Genomic DNA, 15,142 nt, shown 5'->3' with positions numbered 1-15,142 from the left:
TTCCTCATGTTTACCCGGTGTTTTCTACCGGGGCCCTGGCATGGGACCATCCCCTGCTGGGGGCCCCTCCCCATCAGGCTTGTCCTGGTGTTTTCCTACTCATCCTTCTCTGATCCTTCCTCAGGAAGACTTGCCTTGACCCCCACTCAGCCTAAAGTAAGGGTTCCCTTCTTTTTCGTAGCAAGATCCTCTCTTTTCTTTCATAGCACCTATTGCAAGTTGTCAGTATGTACTTGTTAGGGTGTTTATTTGTTTTAAGCCTGTTTCCCCTGCTTCAGTGTAGTGTTCATGAGCTACAGAACAAGACGGTGTCTGTTTTGTTCACTGTTGTGTACTTGGCATCCCAGATATAGGAGGGGCTCAATATATAGCGGACGAACAAATGAATGAGTGAGCCTGGGTTCGAGGCTGTTTGTCAACACGCTGCTATTGTGGAGGATCCATGTCCCCAAGTACACCCCCCAGACTGCGTTCCTCCATGTGACCCACTGGTTCCTTTCGCCCCTTTCCCCCTCCAAATGAAAGGGGATATAGCTCTATTGCTAATTTTACATTGTTTTACCAGAAGTCAGAAATAGCCATTTTGTGGTCTTAAAGGAACATGGTCTCACTATTTTTGTGATTAAAATGAGCGGCTCTCCATTGCACAGAAGTCTAACTTCCAACAAAAATGCCAAGGACCTTTGTCCTTCAGGCCATGTCCCCACCTTTGTTTCTACTTCCACCAGAAAGTTCCAGTTAATTGCCTTAACTAACAAGAAGGTAGGGCTATGTAATGTGCGCAGATTATATGAATTCATCACTTGGTGTTTGTTGGACAAGTCTGGTGTGTGCGTGTATTGTTCCAGGCACTTTCAGAGACAAGAGAAAAAGGCAAGGGTCCTTCCCTCAAAGAATTTATCACTTCCCAAAGAATTAAAATAAAATAAAACAAAATATACTTGGTCCTAGAAGTATATAATACTGAACAGAGTCTTTCTTAGGCGTAGCTTTAGCTTCCTACTGGGCCTCAGGGTCGTGACCACAGAGTTGAATATCATTGGCTAATGCTATGAAGAATGAGGCTAACTTAGTGCCAAAGTGTCCATGGCAGGCCTGAGCTGGAATTATTTCCATAGCCCTGTACTGTCCTCTGGCAAGATCCAAATTCATTAGCAGGGCCCTGCATGATTCAGCTCCTGCCTGCTTCTCCAACACATCTACCTTAGGCTCTTCAAGGATCTCCAAGCGGCTGATATTCCTTCTCATTCTTTTGCATGTACTGGAGCTTCAGCCTTCCTCTGCTTCTCCACCCCTCTCTCTTTTATTCTTTCTTTTTTTTATTCTCACCCAAGGACATGCCTATTCATTTCAGAGAGAGGGGAAGAAACATCAATGCAGAAGAGACACATTGATTGGTTGCCGCGTGTATGCATCCTGACTGGGAACTGAACCTGCAATCTAGGCATGTGCCCTGGCTGGGAATCTCACCCCTGACCAGGAATCTCACCCCTGACCTTTTGGTTTACAGGATGACACTCCAACCAACCGAGCCACACTGGCCAGGCTCTCTTATTCTTAAAGGTAAGTACAGACGCATGGACAGCAAGGGAGGGAGAGGGACCCAGACAAGCAGTTTGGGGGAGCAGGAAAGAGCACTATGCCATGAGGCTGGCTAAAGACCCGGCCCTAGTGGAGAAGGAGTGGGATGGATTAAAAACAAAATGCAGGTTGGAATCTAGATCACAGCCATAGGAGCTCTGGACTAACTCACAACCACCTCTTCCCTGCTGGTAAAGGGGCCCTGGCTGGTTTCCTGGTGGGGAGGTTCTCTGGAGCCTGCGTGTGTGTGTGTGGGGGGGGCACCTTGGTGGCCAGCGAAGCCTTTATCCTCCACTTGCCATCTTTTCTTGTCCCAGCTCTCCACTTGCCATCTGCCTAGCTCATTGCATCTCTAAGGAGTAAATAATGTCAAGTCTCACAAAAGCAGAGCAGTCAGGTATAAATGAAGTGACACTCGAAAGACTGGGCTCGGGTTCTGCTTTTCTGCATGAGCTGGCGCTGCCGTCATGACCACACGTTGCCAGCTCTGCTCTGGCTTCGGGGCCATTGACCCAGGGCTCTGGCTGCTTTCGCTTCATCTGGATTTGATATTCAGACTGCCAGACTCAGCAAGAGGCAACGCAGGCCCCAAAGAACATGGTTTCGGCCCAAATGGGGAAAATCTGAAATATGAAGATGAGTGTACGTTGATTTGGTCGTGTCTCAAGTGTTCCCTGAGCCAGGCCTATCCTTTTTTTCCCTCGCAAATGCTGCTAACAGACATCCAAGAGTATCTCTTTTACTTTAATATTCAGAATGGCTTGCCTTAGCCTACAACACGCAAAGCCATTTGAACACATAAAACAGAATGTTCCTGAAGTAGCAGAGAGAATATGTGGTCAAGCAGAGGCCTGCAATATCTCGGGGCAGATATTTTGACCTCATTCCAAAAGAGTATTGTCGTCTTTGCTTCCTGCTGTCCATCCCAAGCCTATCTTTAGAGCAGCCTCCCCACATGACTGGAGTTGGGGTGGGAGAAAAGCAATTTGATTTTCTGGTGAAAAAAAACTACTCATAACAGGGTGTAAATCCAAGCGTAGGTCTAGCTCCTTGAAGGACATAATTCCATTTTAGAAGAAAGGCTTATGAATCAAAATCTGATTGATAGAGACTTGGGTAAGACTTACTCTTACTTTTTTTTTTTTAATAGACTTTATTTCTTAGAGCAGTATTAGATTCATAGCAAAACTGAGAGGAAGATACAGGGATTGCCCCATCCCCTCTCCTCCCTCTCATGCACAGCCCCCCTTTACCCACACCCCCTCCAGAGTAGTACATTGGTTACAGCTGATGACCACGTAAGGACATGTCACTGTCACGCAGAGTCCGTAGTTTACATTAGGGTTAACTCTTGGTGTTGTGCATTCTGTGGGTTTGGACAAATGTGTAAGGACATGCATCCCCCATGACAGTCTCATACAGAGTAGCTTTGCTGCAGTAAAAATCCTCTGTGCTTTGCCCGTTCATCACCACCTCCCCTGCCCCCCAACCCTGCAGCTGCCGATCTTTTTAGTGTCTCCGGAGTTTTTTATCTTTTGCAGAAGGTCACGTAGTTGGAATTGTAGAGTACGTAGCCTTTTCGGATTTGCTTCTTCTTAGTAATATGCATTTAACGTTCTTTCATGTCTTTTCCTGGCTTGATAAACTCATTTCTTTGTAGGGCTGAGTAATCCATGTCCAGACATACCACAGTTTATCACTCCCCTACTGAAGGCCATCTTGGTTGCTTCCGAGTTTTGGTAATTATGAATGCGGCTGCTATAAACACCTGTATGCAGGTTTTTGCATGGACATCAGTTTTCAACTCCTTTGGGTAAATACCGAGAGTTGTAATTGCTGATCATATGGTACGGGCACGTTTAGTTTGTAAGAAGTTGCCCAGCTGACTTCCAAAGTGCCTGTGCCACTTTGCATGCCCACCGGCCATGAACGAGGGTTCCCGTCGCTCCACATCCTTGCCAGCGTCTGGTGCTGTCAGTGAAGATTTTTATTTTTGAGAGGAATTCTCAGGAATCCTTTCATTACCCTGGTCAGCTCTCCTCACCCGATCCACTTTCCTCAGCACGAGGGAGGCAAGCGTCACATTCCTGGTGGCACACGTCTGAAGCGTCGTTGGAGCTTTCGCTGCCCTTGTGTCAGGCAGTACAGCTTCAGCTTCCCTCTTCATGGCACCTCTCGGGGCACCTGCACACTGTCCTTCCCACCCCGCCCCCCGCCACCTGCACTCTCCGGTGGCCAACTCATATGTAATACTTGCTCTCAGGTCTCCCTGGAGACGGCTGCAGACTAGGGACTTCAGGCACGGACTTGGAACCACACTGCATGGGCTGCAGTTAGAGCCCACCGTCATCTGTATGCGTATGTACGTAATTGCTGAGACAGTGCCCGGCACACAGGTAGGCAGTGATGGTTAAGTGCGTGTTACCACTTTCTCCAGAAAAGCCCTCCCCCGCCTCTGGTGCAGGGACCCCTCCTGTGTGCTCTCTTTCTCTGACCTCTTTACTTGCCTCTGCTCTAAGATGTGCGATCCCTGAAGGCAGGGACTGTCTTTCTCACCTTCATGTCTCTGGCTGGAAAACCGCATAAAATTGAGATACTAATTTATGTTATTAATTCGGCAGCCTGAACAAATAGAATGTAGTTTCCCTTCCCCATTCCAAGAGGGTCAGCGAGGGTGTCCCTCCCACAAGGATTGTTAATGACTTTTGCATTATAGGAATAAAAGGAGGCTTCAAAACTAAAGCATGAAAGAAGCTGCCACAATATCACAACTGTGTAGAAGCCTGCAGGGGAAAAAGCCCCAGCTGAGAGAAGAAGCAGTGGACCAATCCTAGAGAAAAGAATTTGAGCTTTTAGAGAAACTGGGAAGGGAACAGAGCTGCTCAGGCCCTGGAGCGGTGGAGACCACAGCTCTGGCTGTGGAAGGACCTCAGGCACAAAAGCTGCGGGGTGCCTGGAGGGAGGAGTTTTAGGAAACATTTACCTTCCTGGCCTTCAAAAGCTCTATGGCTGGGCCCGGGCCCACTGCTTTTAAGCTTCCGAATGGATTTTGACAGGAACACCTCAGTAATGGCCAGGGGGGATCGGAGGGCCTTCTAAAACATTCTGGACTGTGCCAGATCCCTTATTCCACCCTAGGGAGAAGGGTAACCTCCCTCCCCTGCCCACTCCGAATTCATGAGGTTGAATTTCCTGAGCTGAAGGGGACTCTGGACAAACGTGACTTTAATGGAGACACAAAGAAGCATGGCTTTCTTTGAGCCTTTGCGAAGTGAGCTAAAATCCACACGTACCGCATGCCCAGGGTCCTGGCAAAAGCAGGTACATCAAATTTTGGGGGAGTAGATGAATGCTGAGAGCATCTTGAAATGTATCCAGTCTATTTTAATAATACCATAGAAACAGTTTTTGTTTGCCTAAAGGTTTAAATAAAGGTTTTCCAGGGCTATTTCCTGAGCATTTAAAGCACATTGAAATGACCTGTCTTTGAACAAAGATTCAAAAGACTTCCTGACCGCATGTTACCAGTGGGTTGAATTTATAACTCACCAGTCTTACATTGCTGGTCTCCTAAGCAACGAAGCCTGGCTGCCTTCCACTTCGGTTGTGGAAGGATGGGCGTCTCCAGTCAGAACTTGTACCGCAAAGCCCCACCTAAAATGAGAGAGCCTGTTAGACAGAAAATCAAAATACGGCTTTGCCTATTGGCGTCCATCTCACAAAGCTGCCTTGTGCCTAGCCATTCCTCGCCCGCCCTTGCTCGGATGAAAGAGGTTTAGTTTCTTTGTTTCTCTTCTTCTGTCAGTTACTGGTGATCATTCATCCAGGGATTATTCAAATGAATTAAATCTGGAGATAATCCAAAAAGAGTCCTTTAGACATTCATTCTCACTCATTCTCCTCTTTAGTCTTTAGAGACTTCTACTCCAGTCCGTAGACCCACTCGGTTTCCTGGCCCTTCTAAGTATCAGAAGAGTACCTCAGAGACAGGTAATAAATGGAAAAAAGTAGCAAGAAGCTCAATGCCATGACAAAGCACTCAGGCGAATCTCCAAGGTGGGACGTTCCCCTGGACAACTGTCCTGGACTCTCAGGAAATCAGCACCATCACAGGGGAGGATATCAGAGGGGGCAAGAGGTTTAAGGGCCCCAGAGACCTCTGACTAATACACCATATAAGTTGCCTTTATAAATATACCCCTTCAAACAAATTGACACGTAATGACTTAGGACTATAGTTGATCTTTGTCATTAACAAAATAGAAAGAGGGTAAACATGATTTTAGAACTATGTTTCAGGTTTTCAGTGACATAAATTCTATACCTCAATTAATATTCCAATGGCTTTATTTTTTTAAATGTTTTACGCCATTCCTGGATCTTTAGTACAGCTTAAAATTTTTTCTCTGTTTCTTTCTCTTACTTTAAACACAGCTTTTTACCTTTAGAACGAATTCCAGCAGCACATTTATCAACAAATATTCAAGATTAAATGGGTGTTGTATCCAGGAAAGTTCTAAGTGATTAGATTAAAGTTTGTGGTCATGACAAACTATGAAAATTATTCACCTCTGCCCACAGAACTAACAGCCTCAGAAATGCGAATAGTAATCGTTATGTTACCACATCAGCATTTCACGAAAGCAAAACATTCTTTATAATGTACACATAAATAATTTGGAATCCTCTGATACCCAGTGACAAGCACTGTGTTACAGTGTTTTACAGGAGATGTTTCATCGCTCTCACAACAAGCCAGGGCTCTCCCGTGTCTCTTCTCCTTGAAGGAACCAACACCCTGGCTGGTTGAAAACTGACGCAAGACCACGTTGGCAGCTGTGATAAAGGCAGGCCTGAAATTTAGATTCAGTGAGTGATTCTTCATCCAATCAATATTTGTTGAGCTCTTACTAAGTGCCCCGCTCAGTTCTAGCCTCTGGGTGTACCGAGGCAAACCAGAACATCAAATCCCTGCTGTGGGTATTGTGAACACAGCTGAGTGTAGCAGTCAGAGGCATTCCTGCTTCTCCCACACTTCGGCTGCGCTGCAGCTGTCTTTTTACAAGTTTAGCCCTATAAGCTGATTTGGTTTTCTTGAAGGAAAAAGGCCCCTTAACTCATTCTAAGTCTCTGAAGGGTCGAAGTCTGGACCAAAGCTGGACTCTACCAGAAAAAAACATCTCTCTTTGAAATAGCTACTTCCTTATAAAACAACTAAACAGCCAACACACACACACACTCACACTTTTCTGTATCTTTTCAAAGTATCATCTATTTTAGACAAACTTTATAAACAGGAAGCAGTACCTTTTACAATTCAGGGTTGCCAGGCCAGTGGACTATTTTTCTCTGTTATTTCCATACATTACAATAAAAAGGACACCACAGTGCATTTCCATAATAGAGTGACCTGAATTTGCTGCGAGAGGCTGTAGTTCGTCAGGTAAGGCTTCTATTCCCTCAACATCCAAGCTGCCCTGGACCTGCACAGAAACAATGCCGGCAGTGGCTTTCACACAGGTTCAGGAACTCGAGTGGTCTGGCTGGTTTCAGCTGCCTTCCTCCCACCACCACACTCCGGCCTGCTGAAATTTAATTTGGGATTTCTCAGAATTCTTCTCTTGTCAGGGGCAATGTGGCTGGAGAGGTGAACGCAATAGAGAGGGATCGTGGACTGGGACTTCTTGGAAGAAGAACCTAGGACAAAGATTCAGGTGCCTATGATTTACTGAAGATCCACTTGGTCTCAGGAAAAAGGGAGAGGAAAGGAGAAGAGAGCAGTGGGAGGAACTAAGCGATGGAGTGGCCTTGGCTGGGGTGGCTGGTGCGGCCTGGCTCTGGGGAGTGCTGCCGCCTCGAGACAAGTGGGCTGCCCCTCTGTACCCTTGTATCCGTGAGTCATTGGCAGCGGCTGCCGGATGAGGTTGTTTCTTAGTCCCTTCAGGCCGATATAACAAAAACCGCGGACTGGTAGCTTATCAACAACAAACAATACTTGGTCACAGTTCTGGAGGCTGGAAGTCTAGCATCAGGATGCCAGCATGCAAGGGGGAGGACCGCCTCCCAGGTTGCAGACTTCTCCTCGTGTGTTATGTGGCGGAAGGGGCTGGGGAGCTCTGAGGGGTCTCTTTTATAAGGGCACTGATCCCACTCTGAGGGCGCGACCCTCACGACCTCACTTCCCAAAGGCCCCACCTCCTAATACTGTTACACCCAGGGGGTACATTTTCAATGTATGAATTTGGAGGATTGGCAGGGGAGGCACAATCTTTCAGACCATAGCATTCGGCTGAAATTAAGGTGCCAGCAGAGATGCATTCCTTTCTGGAAGCCCCAGGCAAAGGCAGCTGACAAGGGAAAAAACTGAGATGTTCTAAATTAAAAGGACAGAAGCCAGACAGGGAGAGAAAGGGATAGAACAGTTAGCCTGTTGGTAACTGCGAACCAGCTCTGACTGCTCACATGCCTCCGTATCTACCGGAATTTAGGATTACTTTCCAGGTAGCTGTGTCTGCGATTCTCCAAAGACTAGCTGGGCACCGTCAAAGCCCCGGAGCCCCCCCTTCTAATTTACGTGTGAGCTGTACAGTCTGTCCTGGACTCTGCTGCAGACCCTGCAGCATTGATCCCAGCCCCAGCCCTGCTTCGGCTTCTCCCCGTGGTCTATAGCTGACATAAATCCTTTCAGAACGGCTTACAGCTTTCTCCCCACTCTCTGATGTACGAACTGCATACAGAATGGTGTATTTCCCACCCAGCTGTGCTGCTGGTGGTTTAGGCTCCATGTCCAAGATAGCTTATTTATTTATTTATTTTGCTAGCAATGGTCTCATAAACCCTTTCTTTTAAAAAAGCTTTCAGCCCTGCTGGTGTGGCTCAGTGGATTGAGTGCTGGCCTGCCAACCAAATGGTTACCAGTTCGGTTCCCAGTCAGGGCACAAACCCGGGTTGTGGGCCAGGTCCCCATTCAGCAGGGGGTGTGCTAGAGGCAACCACACACTGATGTTTCTTTCCCTCTCTTTCTCCTTCCCTTCTCATCTGTCTAGAAATAAATGTTTAAGTTTTTTGTTTTTTTTTTTAAAAAGACTTTAAGCTGTGGAAATTAAATTAGTTTTTGTTGAACACAATGAAGAAATGCTGAAGGGGCACCTTGTTGCCTCACTTCCACACCCTTGGTGATTCAGGTCTGGCTCCAAACTAGCATATTCCACACACAAAGCCACTGCCCTGCTGGCAGACCGCCCCCCATCCTCTGAAAGCAGCACAGCAATGAGGGTTGTAACTGGAGTGAGAGCCTTGAGTGTTGGACACTTTACCCAGCAGCTTTTGAAACACAGTATTCACATGTCGGGGGACACACAGTATTTGTCCCCGAAAGGATCTGTGGTGGCTTTGTACAGTGTCAACTTAGTTAAATTGGAACTACACGTTCCAGATACCCAGACACAGGAAGATCCTCTGGGTTCAGAGTTATGGTTGCTACAAGAAAAATCCGTGTGATGTTTAAGAGGCAGAAACACAGTAGCAGCCATTACACTTTGAAGGCTGGTAGAGGCAGTTAGCGACAGCCATGGAGGTGTCACTGGGTCCCACTTTGGTCTTGCTTTCCTTACTGTGAGTCCAGCCCTGGCTCCTGACTGCTGGCTCTACTGATCAGCAGTGACCCCACCACACGACGTTCTGCTGTGAGCTCACAGAGGTGTAGGCCACAGGAGCTGACAGCCTCCCAGGTACTTCCACATCGGCCTCCTCCGGGGCTCCTCTTCCGCAGCTGAGAGCTCAAGAAGCTTGACTTGTCCACCTGCATCAGGGAGCGTAAGATTTTTCTCTGAGCCTTGGCTGCTGTGGCTCAGTTGGTTGGAGGGTTGTCTCGAGAACCTAAATGTTGTGAGTTCGATTCCCGGCCAGGGGACAATACCTAGGTTGCGGATTCAGTTCCCAGTTGGGGTGTAAGAGGCGACACATGTGAGAGGCACTGATCAATGCTTCTCTCCCTCTCCCTTCCTCCCTTCTCTCTCTAAAACTCAAAAAGCATGTCCTTGGATGAGAATAAAAAATAAAAATGTATAAAAAGGCCTTTCCTTGGTACTTTTTGGACCTTTTCTTCCTCTGCTCCTCCCAAAACTGTATAAGGTCTAACTCCATAATAAATCCGATATCTCAGTGGTCTTACTTCTGAGCCTTTCTGGTATAGGAGGGAAATACAATTATCTTCATTTTATTACGTGCCCAAGGAAATCTTATCACTCCTTAGAGATTGCCACAACAGACACCTTTCTGCCTGGCCGTCCTCAAATATAATCAATATGTATCAATGTAATCAACGTGACATTGAGTACAATGTTCTTCAGGATCTGATGGGAGTGGGGCACTAAGGCACTCTTTTTAGGAGAATCTTAATCTATAAAGATCCTTGTCAGGGAGACAAACAGGGACTGGGGCCAGAGATACACTGGAAAGGCAAATTACCCCCCCTTGGATCTCGTAGGGAACTGAAGGTCTCCTCCCATCTCCCAGGTGGGACCTGTCACCTCCTGGTTTCTTCTCTGTGTTCTTGGCTTGAGTCTTTCCCAGTCATCACACAGCACTATGCTGAAGGGAGGCCAGCAGAGCTTAATTCAGGCATGAAATTGCTAAATTTGCTCATTCACAATCTCGATGTGTAACGGGAAGTGCGCTGGCCTGAGGCTCCAAGGATCTGGTTTCTGGTCCTAGCCAAGACCCCTCTGTGGGATTAGGAAAGTCATCAGGTGAGCTTCAGTTTCTTCAAGTTTGTTTTCTAATGCAAGGCTAATCGGATAGATTCCATCCTCTGCCGGGTAGGTGGGTAGGTGCTGTCAAGGGTGAACTTAGAACCTGCCTCTTTTTTGTGTGTGTGTCCTTTGTTTAATACAAGTTTTTTTTTATGGGGGCCATCAGAACAGCAGAGGCAGAAAAAGGATGGATGGCCCTTCAGTACCTCAGGTGAGCCGAGAGTAGTGCATAAAACACAGTCCCTGGAGGCCCCTGAGCTGACAGCAACCATCTGTGGGATGTAAGAGAAGGAGCTTGATCTGTGGAGTTTAATACACTGCGTTCCATGGGGTTCTACCGCTTCCTAGGCGAGTGACTCACTGGGTGGCTCTCAGCCCCACCTCCCTCATCTGTGAAATGGGCCAGTGGTGCCCACCTCCCAAGGATTCTGACATAATCTATGAGATTACCTATGTAGAGTGCCTGTATACAGTAAGTGCTCCAAAATGCTTCTTTCTTTTCTCTCTCTTCCTCTGAAGATTTTGGCCAGCCTTTAGCAAAATTTAAAGATGCTGGATTTCTTTAAGTTCAGCAATATATAGCTCCAATTATAGGAACATTTTTGAATGTTAAAATATAAGGCATTACACATGATAATTTGGTAACTGAACCAAGATAATTGTGAATCAATTTTTAATGTTCCTGAACAAAATGACTTTAGATAAGAAAGGATATTGAAATAAATATTGGAAAGCTTCCCATTCATGTCGCTCCATTCTTTTTCCAAGGGTCAAGTTCTATTTTCACTCTGAAGTTTCAAAATATGTATAAGTTTCTCCTCCCTGGTGGTTGAAGTACCCAGCAGGGTGTAAATGCCTTACCAAATGCTGACTCAGAACTGTCAGTAAACCGTCCCAAGTTACTAAGAATAAAACATGGGAGCCTTTCCAGAGCAGTGCTGTTTGAATAAATATTCTGGGAGAGCATTTTGAGAACTGACTATATTTCTTTCTCCTTCTTCTTCTTCTTCTTTTTTTTTTGCCTTTTATTTTTTACAATACATTTTTATTTTATTTTTAAATATTTTATGGTTTACACTGTTACATATATTCTTTTGAATTAGTGTTTCAGGATTCTTAGGATATATTCTCAGAAGAGGAATCACTGGGTTAAAAGGCAGTTCCATTTTTAACTTTTTAAAAAAGATTTTATTTATTTATTTTTTAGAGAGAGGGAAAGAGAAGGCGGAAGAGAGGGAGAGAAGCACCAACGTGAGAGAGAAACATTGATCGGTTGGTTGTCTCTTGCATGTGCCCTGAACCCCAAGGCTTGTACCAGCCCAACCTGGAATTGAACTGGAGACCTTGCACTTTGCAGGATGTTGCCCAGCCTACTGAGCCACACCAGTCGGGACTCATTGTGGTTTTGATTTGCATCTCGCTGATGGGTAGTGATGTTGAGCATTTTTTCATATGTCTGTGGGCCCTCTGTATGTCTTCCTCGGAGAAGTGTCTGTTCAGGTCCTTTGCCCATTTTTTAAATTAAGTTGTTTGTCTTCCTGGCATTGAGTCATATAACATATTCTTCATATATTTTGGAAATTAAACCCTTATCCAGTGTATCATTGACAAATGTTTTTTTCATATAGTAGGTTCCCTTTTCATTAAAAATTTTTAAAAAAGATTTTATTTATTTTCAGAGAGAAACAGCAATGTGTACAGCCTCTCAGATGCCCCCACCAGGGAGGGACCCAGCCCACAACCCAGCCACACGCCCCAACCCAGAATTGAACTGGTGACCCCTGGTTCGCAGGCTGGCACTCAATCCACTAAGCCACACCAGCCAGGACCCCTTTTCAGTGTGGCGATGGTTTCTTTAGCTGTGCAGAAGAGAAATGGCTGTATTTCTAAAGAGCTCTTCATGATGACAGTTTCTCCCAGCATGAGCAAGAATGAAGATTTGTACTTCAGAATAAATGGATAATGCGCCTTGGCAAGCTGGAAATCACACTTTTCATTCGTGTTCCTCTGCATTTGGCACATCTAAGGGGAGACATACAACCATTAACTAGAGAGTTCACGTATAAAGTGCGAGATGTAAGAGCTCTTAATTTTCTGTTGCAGCCCAGTAACTCTTTGTCGTGTTGATTGGCCTACGCAAACTAAATGCACAATTAAATTATGGCTTGACAAGTCTCATTTACCCAAAGAAGGTCTTAATTCTTTTTTTAAAGCATGGGAACATTTTTGTTATTAAAGAAAATTTTTATTGTATTTTTTCCATTACCATTTATCCCCTATACCTCCTTCCCCTCTGCGATCACCGCACTGTTGTTGCTGATATTATTATTTTTTTTGCTGTTTCAATGAGATGCCATCTAAAGCTAACATGCTATATTACACAACTACGTTAACTTTATTTCTCCTTTTATTTATCATCTTACTTCAAAAGAAGAAAGAAAACATACAAATTCATATAATAAGCCTAATTATTTATTTAACTGGGCAAGAGTCAACAAGGGAAATTTATTTACGGGGATTGTTTAGTACTCTTTACTGCCTTACTTTCAACTGGGTTGATTTCTTCCTCTAAGGAAAGTTTTCCTCTTTTTTCCTCGTCTGAAAATTGTTATAAAGATGAAATGAGATGTATGTTCACAATTGGCATACAGCAAGCTTTCAGTAAATGTTGCTTCTTTCTTCAGTCCCTTCCAACAACTTGTCATCACGCCTGATGACTTAGTACAACAAGTGGCTCTCAAATTTCACAGCATATCAGAATCACCCCACAGATCTGGGGGGTGCACCACCACCTGGCCCCCCCTGCAGAACCGCGGGCTCAGAATTTCCAGGACCATGTCTAACAGGCTCTGATGGATAGCAGCTGCTCAGCATCAGAACCACTGATCACACGCGTAGTGTAAGTCAGAGCCTACAACAGTTTCCGGGGGGGTTTAGTTGGCTCCCAAGAACCAAATGAATTCTGAATCAGTAATTACAAAGAGAAATTTGGACCTAGAGAAGAACTTAGTATTTATTCCATTTCCACCTTTTGCATGAATCCCAGAGAGGCTGAGAGACTCGCCATTGGCAGCTGTGCGTGATGGGTTGCCCCTGGGCTCTGTCCCATGCCCGGGCTGGCTTTCAGCACGAAGTCCTCCTTGGCTTCATGTGTTAGAAACGTTCACTTTGGGCTCAAAATCACCTACTTTTGCTGCTGCATAGATGACTCCATCTTGAATATGTCACACTGGTCCTGTGCTTTGTACACAAATAGCTTCCCAGTTGTAATGGCTGGGCACTTCCTCACTTTTATTACCTGATATAATTACCCCTTGCCCAGTCTCCTATGTAGCGATGTGATTTATGACTATTATTAGCAGCAGACCTACATGCCCTTTGAAGGGAATATTATGAGCAAAGATTATTGATCAAATACCATACAATCCCATTTGATTATTTTATTGTCTCAGGAGCATGAGAGATTTAGGTAGGTACCTTTTCCAAAGGACTGTTTCATTTTATAGCTTCAAGTCAGGCTGGTGTTGGGAAGTATAAAGTTGTCCCATTTTTCAAATATAGGAACAGAATTTTTAAGTGCCTGCTCACCTATTTTAGAATTGTACTGTATGACTTTTTGATGAAAGACCATCGTATATGATTAAGAGTGATTTTTTTTTGAAGCTGAACTTCTAAAATGGAAGGGGTATTTCAAGATTAGGTATAACTCCTGTGTATCTTTCCTTCAGTCATCTTGATTGATCTCTCCTACCTGTTACCTGAGTACTGGAAGTGAGTCTCCCTCAGCCAGTCCCTTAGTGTGGTCTGAGCCATGTCCAGGACGTATTTCACCCATCTTCCCACCTGTTCTTCCCACCTGTTTCTCCAGCTGTGGCCTCATCTGTGGCTGACTCTTAGGGATTCTTCTCCGTTCACTGGAACAGTACTCTACTGCTAACGGATGCTATTACACCCTGCCTCTCCATTCCCTATACCTCTATTTCAAGGAGTTTCCTGAAGACTTGATATAATGAAAGGGATGCACAATACAGCAGAGAAAGACCAGGCCATTACTCAGGTTTAATAGTACTTAGGTTCCCTGCTTAACCCCGGTTCTCTCTTCACTAGACCGGAGCAGCTCACCCGCTACTGGAAGCTTCTAAGTGCTTCAAGGTTTGTGCCAACTGTCTCCCATCCCTGGAGAAAAAAAAGGAAATCCTTCCTCACTTCTGTCCGTGGCCTACTTGCCTTACACCATTAATCTGTTGCTTGAATGATTGAGAGCTGTAACTGCTCATTCCCTGAGTGGGAATCTGTATGGGAGAGCATGGCCTGGTTCCAGGGCCTCAGCAAGATAATCACACAACGGCTCGACGTTAGTACGTTTCCCCAAAGCTGGCTTATTCAGTTTAGAATAAAATCATGTATGAAATATCAAGAACCCAGTCCAGGTTGAGTTGTTCCAAGCTCAACCCAGATAATTTTGTCTCCTTTCATGAAGGGTTTATAAATGGGTAGGGGTAGGGGTGGGGGTTTAGTCTTTCCCAAAGTCACCTGGTTAGACAGAGAAAGCTTCCTCAATGTAATACTTTCTGAGCAGGTAAATAAAAGTGCCGTCACTGTGAAAGCCGCACTCCGGGGATCCCTGCAGGCAGGGATATTTGAGTATCTTCCCCCTCAGCCTTCCATGGCATCCCTCCCAAAGCCACAGGCCCAGCTGGACAAGGAGGCCCAGTGGGGAAGTCTCTAGGGTCAGCCCCCTGGGACACAGAGCAGGGCAGAAAAGGGCACAGGGCAGACTGGAGGGAGCAAATGCAGAATCAGCAGCA

Source organism: Desmodus rotundus, chromosome 4 (genome assembly GCF_022682495.2).
Source record: "Desmodus rotundus isolate HL8 chromosome 4, HLdesRot8A.1, whole genome shotgun sequence".
NCBI classification, from domain to species: domain Eukaryota; kingdom Metazoa; phylum Chordata; class Mammalia; order Chiroptera; family Phyllostomidae; genus Desmodus; species Desmodus rotundus.
This window is presented reverse-complemented; position numbering follows the sequence as displayed.